Raw genomic sequence first — 10,395 nt, forward strand, 5'->3', positions numbered from 1 at the left:
CCTTCTTGTCTGGGGGAAGGGTGGCCTCTCTGGCTGTAGATGTGTAGGTACACCTGGTGGGGATGGAGGAGCTTGAGGATTAACTCTCACCCTTGGTGGGCTCGGCAGGGACAAGGTTGAAGATGTGTCTTCTTCCCTCCACTACATGGCACCAAATTCTTAACAGCTCGGATGGGGGTGGGAGCGAGGGAGGTGAAAGGAGCCTATTCTATGGTAAAAGGAATATGAAAGACAGAAGTGACTTTAAGGTGATGAGGTTTCCGCTCTCACCTCTGCTATAGACTTCTAGGCTAGGTAGCTGCATGTTGGGAAAACAATAGTTTGATCAGGCCCCCTCGCCTTAGGTCTGGTTGGGGGTGGAGCAGCACATTCTTTGTAGGCAGATTTTGTGTGTGTGTGGGTGGGTGGAGTTAGTGCGTATGCAACCTGGCTGGTGTTGACTGCCTTGGGCGTCCGTGCTCTCGAACCTATGGCTCCAAAGACCGTTTGGCTGGTTACCTAGCTCATGGAGCTGCGTGTGAGGGGTCTGGGGACCCAGCCTGCCCTGTGAAGGGTTTGTGACCCAGTCTGGACAATGGGCTTGAGGGGTCTGTGAGCTCTAGACCCAGCCCTAGCTCAACAATTGGCTCAGTTGGCAGGATTACAGGCAGGTAAAAGAGCTCTACAGTGCAGCTATTTCCTCTCCTAATCCCCAGCAAAGCCAGAGAGCTTTGTCCCCAGCCTCCTGGACTCATAGGCCATTGTCCTATACTCCTGTGGCTTGGCACCTTTTAGCTCAGGAAGGTAGAAGAGATCTGTGCCCATGGGTCTCTCCACTTCAATCCCTTCTTGTTTCAATGATGCATATACATTGTTTATCTGAGTTAGGCGTAGGGGAGGAAGAGTGAGCAAAATAAAGTTCAGGGCCAATATGGAACATCTATCCTGGGATTCCTTCTGACTTATGACAGTGACAGAGAGAGAAGGCTGTGTGTAGCCATTTGGCCCCCATTCTCCCAAGCTGGCTGCGGCCTCCTTGGGTGCTTCTGAGATCTCTGGTCAGAGAGTCCTCTTGCTTCTTGTGCTCAGGCCACTCAGAGCAGAAAGTGAGGGGCTAAGGTCAAGAAATGGGCTGGTTTGTAGGGTCGTTAGGTCTGGCCAGGAAGTAAACAGGATGAAGAGAGACTGGGGTGGGGGCAGGGAAAATGCCTTGGTGTCCCCCACCTGGTCTGAGAGATAGTGAAGCCAACTGTGATGCCCAAGACGACTTCTGTGTTCTTTCCTTTGGCTAACCCAGGGAGGGCCCTGAGAGCAAGGTGACTTCCTCTCTGTTCTATAACTCACGCTGGGTTTTTTTTTTTTTTTTTTTTTTTAACTCCAGCCCCATCTCTCCAGCCAGCCACTGCTTCTTCTGTAACACCAAGTGTCTCAAGCTGGAGTGGGGAAGGGGGACAAGAGTCAGTCTATTGGTGGCGGTAGAAATCAAATCAGTCCAAGGATATAGGCCTTCTCTACGAAGTACTTGACCCTAAATATATCACACAAAAGGACACAACTAGAAGTGTAATAAAGTTTTATTTTTACAAGTTAACCCCCCCCCAATACCCAGCCGTACAGTTTACTGTACATTTCCTGTGAAGGATCACATTGAACCCACATGCCGGCTAATGCGTCCACCTCTCTACGCACTATGCACGTTAAAAGACAAAAACCTCATTTTGCAAGGCAAAACAGTACAAACATCAGCCTTAAAACTCTTCGATGTAAGGTGAGCCTTATCTTTTTGTAGACCAAGGATTACTATAACATTTGGACGAGGATAATTTAACCTTAACATTAAAAACATTTTCGAGAAATGGCAGGAATACACATATGTTTATAAAAAAAAGACGAAAAAGCCCTGACCCCGACGTGATTCGAACACGCAGCCTTCTGATCTGGAGTCAGACGCGCTACCGTTGCGCCACGAGGTCCTGCTGGGCTGTGTCTCGCGCAGTTTCTTAGGTCTCCGACAACATGGCGTTTCTTCCGCGAGCCTTTCCCTCCATCCCTTCCCTGCCCCTCCGCCTGGTATCTGTCCGAGCTGCCGATTCCTTTGGCGCCCAAACCTGCCTGCCAGCTGGCCGTCTACCTAGATTGGGACATAACCAGCGGAGGCGGGAGACTGGGGTTTCCGTTTCATCGGGTCCCCAGGGTCAAAGGAAACCGGCCCTTCCTCTTCCTTAGGAGGCGATTTCCGTCCTTGTCCGCCCCGCCCCCGCCCCGTTGCGGGCGGAGACTCCGCGCGCTTTCCCCTCCCCCCACGGGCTCCGCGCGCTGGGTTCGCGACCTCGAGTTGTCATCCGGACGGGCGCCACCGCGCACGCGCAAGCCTGTGCCAGCTGGCGGCTGGAAGCGAGCGCAGAGGCATCTCAGGGTGTTTTCTCTTTCTTTTCCGTCCTCTTCTGCCCACTGATAAGACGTTTTCACCCGGAGGAGGCTTTCATTTCACAGTGAGCATTAAGCTTAACACTTGCCATTTTGAAAGGCCATGGTTACGCACTTACGTAAGATATCTCAGCATGTTGTATTAGAGGGGAATGTCGCTCCGTTAAATTACACGGAAAACAGTTAGTTTTGGTCAATAAAAAGTCACCTTCTCTCCCCGTCGGGGAATTGAACCCCGGTCTCCCGCGTGACAGGCGGGGATACTAACCACTATACTAACGAGGAGCTGTTAGCTCTGTCCTTTTCAGGGTATTTCTTCTAGGAGAGGTAAGGTCCCTCCAAGTTCCGTCTGTCTTCTGCCTGCGGCCCCAAGTGTGAAAACCCGGACTCTTGGAACCTGCCTCTCCGCTTGTTATCGTGTCTGGGAGACTTGAACTCTTCTGCCCTCTGTGGAAAGGATAAATGGCTTAGAATAAATGAAACAAAATACACTTCCATGCCTGTACCGGGCCAGCTGTCCCCTCTCAAACCAAAAAACCAAAATACACTTCCAGTGTTAGTGGTGGTGAATTTTGCTAAAAGAGCCTCCCGGGGCTCTTCACGCTTTCCAAATGATTTAGGTGGCTGGCGTGAGGTTCTTTTGTTTGATTTAATCGTGACCAAGGGTATGTGAATTGAAGCAGAGCTTTACCCTCACAAATTCGTACGTTCCTTCTGAAGTTGAAGTTCAACGACATCATATGGCTGCCAGATGTCTGGCACAGTCAGGGTTGTCCCACAGCCTGGTGCCTCTTCAGACAATTTGTAAGCTTTCATGACACAAAAGGGCTCGAGCATTTGACCAGCTGCGGCCCAGTGAAATGTTATCAGCCCGCTCTGCCCGTATCGGTCTCTTCTGAAGCGTCTATGGTCTACTTGAAAATGACAGATAAATACGCAAATGGCTAAATAGTAATGCACGTAAATAATTCAGTACAAGGAGGTGCCATTGATTAACATGGGGTTAGGAAAGTGCTCTAAGATGATAACTTGTGTCATCCTGAGCCTTTTCATAAACAGCATACTCTTCCCAGGGGGACTAGGAGGACCTCACATGTACACCCTTGACTTTGTCTCTAAATAAGCACATCTTTGGAGTCACAGATAAACTGACAAGACGGAAAGAGTATCATTATAGAACTTAAATTTATGTGTCTTAAAAAAATACTTTGTAGTGTGCTATGGATTAATATATTTTTATAGATCATAGATTACATGGTACAGATGGACCTATTATTTTTCGACTTAGCAATGCAAAAGTGATAGCCATTTGGTAGAAACATACTTCAATTTTTGAATTTCTGTCTTTTCCTGGGATAATAATTAATTTTACAGTATTCAATAAATTATGTGAGATATTCAACTCTTTTTTGTAAAATACGCTTTATGTTAGATGATTTTTGCACAACTGTAGGCTAATGTAAGCGTTCTGACCACGTTTAAGGTAGGCTAGGTTAAACTATGGTGTTTGGTAGGTTAGGTGTATTAAATGCATTTTTCACATGATATTTTTAATTTATAACAAATTTATCAGGACGTAACCCCATCATAAGTTGAGGAGCATCTGTGTTTTTCACGTGATGAAAGGGATAACTTGTTTAATGCAGACATTAAACAAATGGTGATTTCTGAGGCCTGTTTGGCATATTTTTTCCATGCTTAAATACAGCAACAGCCTCAAAAAAAAAGAAAAAAAAAAAAAAACCCCAAAACTCCAGTGTCCTGGGGTTTTCTTACATCCCAACCCTCCAATAACTCTTATGAGGTCCAAAAGTCACTGTGATAACTATGATGATGTCCTTTTCCTGGTAAAATTTAAGGGACTTGCCCCAGGTCTCTCAGTTGGTAGGGCTACAGGGCAGTGGGAACCCAAGTCTGCTGAATCTCCTGTTTCCCAGTGTTCTATCCCCTGGGAGGAGAGGTTTAATCTCTGTTCCTTCAGAAGAGACAACATCCTCTCCACTGAAGCTCTGGTTAGGCTATGGCAGTGTTCATACACATGTGTTGTTACTGCTCTTTTTTCCCTGCCTGGGGAAACTAAGAAACAGCCTGAGTCAGCAGAGCAGGAACTCAACACCTGCTGTCCATCTTCCTAAAATGGAAAGGAAAAGAGGGTAATTAACCTGAACAGGGTGAGGAAGCTCAGAGATTACTTGCTGTCAGCACTGGGAGAGAGCAAATGTTAAAATCTGGCAGTACAGAGGGCACAGAACTCTCTTGGAGGTAAATAGCATGATGGCAATCGATGTTATTGATAGTTTCAAATCTTGCCCTGCCTAAATAACTGTTTGTATAGCTTATCACAGCTTGCACAATGATTCCCCTTTATTTCATCTTCACTATAGCCCTGTGAGGCCAATAGGGCAAGTGTTTTTAATCCCTATTTTACACTTGGGAATCTTGTGCAGGGTCTCACAGGTAGGAAGTAGTGAGAGACCAGGAATCATTCAAGCGTTGACAACAAATCCTCTGCAGTTTTCATCCTGCTGCATAGTTCCATATACATGTATTTTAACAAATAAATATATGCTATGGTGAGAAAAACTTTATAACTAGTACTTACGTATGTGTCATGCTTGTTTCTATATTAGGATTTACTAATTCTCTAATTACTTGGCAGGCACTGTAATTATTCATTCACTTATTGAATCTACAATGTGCCAGACATTATTTTAGATGCATGGGGAGTTTTTAATAGATAAATCCTGTTCTTGTGGAGCTTATATTCTAGCAGAAGGAAGACAGACAATAAACAAAGAAGGCAATAAATAAATATGTTGGACAGTAATAAGAGTGTAAATAGAAAAAAAATCCCAGAGCGAGGGGGTCTGGAAAGTGGCATGTTAAATAGGATGGTCAAAGTAGGTCTCATTAAGAAGGGCTCACTAACATTGGAACAGACTTGAAGGAGGTAACGGTCAGTAGTCCTATAGCTCTCTGGGAGGCCTGTGGGCCTTAGAGATCATTGTAAAGACTTTGGCTGTTACTCTAAGGGAAATGGGGAGCCACTGCAGGGTTTTGAACACCATAGTGATTGTCTGATTTATGTTTTAAAGGGTGTCTTTGGCTGCTGGGTTGAGAGTAGACTGTAGTGTGGCAAGAGCAGAAGCAGGGAGACCAATGAGGTCTACTGCAATAATCTACATGGGAGATGATGGTGATTCAGGCTAGAGTGGGAGTGGTGGAGAGAGGGCGAGATGCTAATATATTTGGAAGGTAGAACCAATAGAACTTCTTGAGAGAGTGAATGTGAGGTATGAGAGAAAGAGGAATCAAACATGCCTCCAAAATTTCTGACCTGAGCAACTGGAAGGATGGAGTTCCCATCGCTGAGATGGAGAAGAATAACATAGAACTTCAAAGGACACCATTCATATTGATAGTTCACGTGAAGGGGCACGTCTGGAGAGAAGGAAGGGCACCATTCACATACACTGCCACATACACTTCCCTGTGGGTGGCACTCTGTAGAATTGTGCAACATGGTAGCCCTGAACATGGAACAGTAACTGGGTGGATGATCAGCATTTCAGTTTGGGATGTGCTAAGATTGAGACGTGAGTCACCAGTTGAATGTAATGGTTGACTACTCACCGTGTAACTCAAACACAGTACTGGGTGCTGGGGCTGGTGAAGATACAGTGATGAACAGAGACAGACCCTGATCTCCAGGAGCTCTCACTTTAGTACAGGAGATGCATATCACTAATCAAAGAATAACATGAGAAAGTGTAGAATGACGACTATGACAGTTACTGAGAAGATGACACGGAGCGAAGTGTTTCCTAGGTAGATGAAACTGGGTGTGCAAAGGTTATAGGAACTAAGGAAACATGGTGAGTAGAGGTTTGGAAGAAAGCTGAAGTGGCTAGAGAGAAGCAGGGGTGAGCAGGGTCATGGGAGGGACGAGGCTAAAAAGGCCGATGGGGGAAGGACAATACAGGGTCTCCCAGGCTGTGTTAAGAACTTTTTGGGGACTCATTCATTTCTGTCTATCTATCATCACTACCTACCTACCTACCTATTTACTATTTGGGGGGTTTATTATTAACGTATAATTTAAATACAGTAAAATTCATTCCCTTTAGGTGTATCATTCAATGACTTTTGACCATAATCCAGGTAATAGACTATTTCCCTCACCCCATCACTTCCATCACCAAATTCACTTTTGTCCCTTTGTAGTCAGTCTCCTCCCTCCACCCCAAGCAACCAAGGGTTTGATTTCCATTTCCAGAATGTCATATTAATGGCATCGTACAGTGTGGAACCTTGTGTGTATTGTATGGCTTCTATCACTTAGCACAATGCTTCTGAGAGTTATCCGTGGTGTTGTGTGTATCAGTGTTTTTTTTTTTTTAATTGCTGTTAGTATTTTATTGTATGGATGTTTATTTGTTTATCCATTCACCAGTTGATGGACATTCGGATTGTTTCTAGTTTTTGACAATTATAAATACAGCTATTATAAACATAAGTGTATAGATTTTTGGGTGGATATATGTCTTCGTTTTGGGGAAGTCAACACCTAGGAGTGGAATTGCTGGGTCTTAGGGTAAATGTATATTTATCTTTGCAAGAAATTGCCGACCTGTTTTTCTAAGTGACTGTAACATTTTGCTTTCTCACTAAAAATACGTGTTGTTGTTCCACATCTTTGCTAGCACTTGGTATTGTAAATTTTATATTTAAAAAATTTTTTATTTGAGTCATTCTAATAGATGTGTAGTGAGATCTCACTGTAGTTTTAATATGCCTTTCCCTAATGATTCATGCTGTTCAGCATCTTTTCATGGACTTATTTAAGTATCCAAGTATCCAAATTTTCTGCCCTTTTTCGGGGGACGGGGTGGCTGGCCATTACAGGGATCTTAACTCTTGCCCTTGGTGTTATCAGCTAATCAGCTAACTGAGCTAACTGGCTAGCCCCTCTGCCCATTTTTTAATTGGGTTGTTTTCTTACTGTTTTGAAAGTTCTTTACATCGATTCTAATTACCAGGCTTTTTTTTTTTTTTTTTTTTTTAAATCAGGTATATGTTTTGTAAATATTTTTCCCAAGCTGTGTCTTGTTTTTAGAATTTTAATGGACTTAAAAAAATTTTTTTTGGCAGCTGGCCAGTACAGGGATCGAACCCTGGACCTTGCTATTATTAGCACAATCTAACCAACTGAGCCAACCATCCCTTAATGAACTTTTGTTTTTATCCTAAGAGTAATAAGAAACCATGAAAGGTTTTAAATAGCATATGAGACCTGGTTTTTTCTTTCTCTTGATTCTTTCTCTTTTTCCTCTGTTATTCTCACTTCCTCAACTCAACCTTTGAACATAAAGTAAACAAGAATCCAGGCCAGCTCACTACCCAACCTTTCTTCCCTTCTCTCCTCCCCATAATTGAGGAAGACCCTAAATTTCTCCTGGATTCTATAGTCATTCATTCACGGAAACATTATTTACATCTATTAAATCCAAAATTTCCCATGCAATTATGGTAACTACCATCCATAAACATTAAAATCTAGGAGTGGATGTTTATGATTTGGGTCTGGAGGACAGACTTAGATGGGTACATGTTTAGATAATTCAGACAGAAAAAAAAATTATTGGGGATGCTCATAGTTCACTATTTTCCAGCCTAACTTATTTAAACAATAACAGAATTTATTTAACAATAATTGAGAGGCAAAAGTCTGTATCCCTCGAGTTAAATCAACACTTCAGTCTTTTCTTTCCCTCATTAAAAACAAACAAAAAAACCTTTACCGATGTATACTTGTGCCAGGCATGGAGCTAGGCGTTGGGGACCAAAAAATGAGTAAGACTGCCTTCAGGAAACTCAAATTTTATGGGGGAGGTGGGTCCTTGAACTGGTAGTTACAGTACAATTTAAGTGCTATGATGGAGGGATATTCATGTGTAATAAGAGCTATATGTTAGGCTCTGTTTGATGTGCTTTACATAACATTAACCATTTAATTCATATTCCAATCCTATGAATTTGGTACAATAATTTTCTTCCTTTTACAGTGAGGAAATTGAGGCACAGGAAGGTTAAGGTCACAGACGTAGAAAGTGATGGAAGTATGTGCAAAATACTATGGGAGTACAGAGAAGGAATCCCACCTGGCATGGCCAAAGAAGACCTACTCTTTCTCCAAAGGATGATGAAGAACTTTGAAACAGAAGGGGAAAAGTTTTCTAGCACTTGGGGGAAAAGGGAAACACTAATGCAAAGGCTCAGAGGTTGTGAAAGAGTATGTGGGGATTTGGGATAACAAGTAGAGGGGCTGCTGCTTAGGGCCTAGGGTGGCAGGAGGCAGGAAACATCTTCACCTTTCATTACAATGCACAATTGGGGATAGTTAAAAATCACAGACTTTGAGGAGCTGGCAGGAATCTTACAGATATTTTTGACTATTTCATTATAGAGATAAGGAAACTGAGGTCCAGACAGCTCTAGCTATTTAACTAAATTCTTACAGCCAAGAACATCACCACTATTCCCTTTATCTGTTGCTGTAATGTAAGGGAATGTGAGGGCTTAGTGATTAGATGTCCATAGAAGGCTTCCAGGTCATCATATCTTGGCATCACCGTCTTCATGGCTATCTGCCCCTGGGCTGGTCTAAGTAAGCTTCCTTTCCTTTGAGGAACCAACCTGCTGGTCATTGGCCCCAAGCCTCATGGTAAGTGATCTTCCTGTTCCTGACCTTTTTCCTGTCTTGCTGACCACCTGCTAACCTGCCCAGATTTGTAGCTGTGCTGATTTTTCTGGCCTTAATGCAAGCACCGGCCCCACTGGGAGGGACAGAGTGTCTGGGTGACCAACACTCCCCTGGCCCTTCACGAGTTAGTCCTCAAGGCTGCTGGAAAAGACATACACTCTGTCTGTTTGGGGTGGAATGAAATGGTTTTTACTTCTTTCCTTTGGTCTTTACCTGTTTCCTCTTTTAAAGGCAAAGGAACAGAAAAACTCCTGATTCAAATGTGTGGCTCAGGTCTGGTATTAAAGTTGCTGCTATCAGGAAAAAAGCTACCTGTAGCTCTTCTGAAATTTTTAATTTTTCTACCTGTGATTAACTCATGTGATTAGCCAAGTTTTTTTTTTAAATCAGAATTTATTGATAAAAATGAAGTTAATGATCTAGTAAATGAGAAGAAAACCAATACAAAATAGCATGCAGAATGATATTTTTTCTATGCATTTATAAATATTGGAAAAGTCTGGAAAGAAATAGGTGAAAATATTGAAAATAGTTACATCTGAGTCAGAGGTGTGGATGATCTCTATTCTTTTTGCTTTTCTGTATTTTCTAAATTTTGTACTATGTGTATATATTCTTGAACTCAGAAAAGCAAACAATAAACAATTTTTTTTTAAAAGTTGCTAATACTGGGCAAAGCAAACAGCTCAAATGCACACCTGTGGTGGTCTTCCCTAGCCCTATGTTGACTAATCTATTGTACTCTGGTTTTCCTTGTTAGCCGAAAATTTCATTATTTTGCAGCTTAAGTTGTTTATTTCTAGTTCCTTAAGACCAGGCAGGAGGAAGAAGTGGGGGCGAGGGAGTTGAGAAAGCAAATTCAGCTCCAGTAAACAGGGCGTGCAGTCTTTTTCCCTTGTCCCTTTGTCTCGAAGCCCCTGTGTTCCTGGTCTTTTGTTGTTCTCTGCACGGACTTTTGACTCGACGTTTAAAGAAAAACAAGTGCTGGCCTTTCTCGCGCCCTCTGGTGTCCCAATGTGGTATAACCAAGCAAAACCGACAGATCACAGCCATTTTCTCACAGTGCTCTCCCCACATGGTGATGCTTAGAGATGAGGTTGTCTGCAGTCTCGGAGGAAGGAATCACACACCACGCATGGCGGGCTTAGTCTTTGAAATTTAATCAGAGCCTATAGGTATGGATACTGATTAAAAAAAAAAAAATCAGCATCTGTGCCGCAAGTGTT

The 10,395-nt window shown here is 43.1% G+C and overlaps 2 non-coding genes across 2 annotated transcripts; both read right to left on the reverse strand.

Annotated features, from left to right (window-relative positions):
• Positions 1-1,880: 1,880 nt before the first annotated feature.
• Positions 1,881-1,952, reverse strand: TRNAW-CCA (transfer RNA tryptophan (anticodon CCA)). Its single transcript has one exon. It is a non-coding gene; the product is annotated as a tRNA-Trp (tRNA).
• A 667-nt stretch (positions 1,953-2,619) lies between these two features.
• On the reverse strand, positions 2,620-2,691 carry TRNAD-GUC (transfer RNA aspartic acid (anticodon GUC)). The gene has a single exon. It is a non-coding gene; the product is annotated as a tRNA-Asp (tRNA).
• Between the last annotated feature and the right edge of the window lie 7,704 nt (positions 2,692-10,395).

The sequence above is a fragment of the Cynocephalus volans genome, chromosome 12 (assembly GCF_027409185.1).
Source record: "Cynocephalus volans isolate mCynVol1 chromosome 12, mCynVol1.pri, whole genome shotgun sequence".
NCBI lineage: Eukaryota > Metazoa > Chordata > Mammalia > Dermoptera > Cynocephalidae > Cynocephalus > Cynocephalus volans.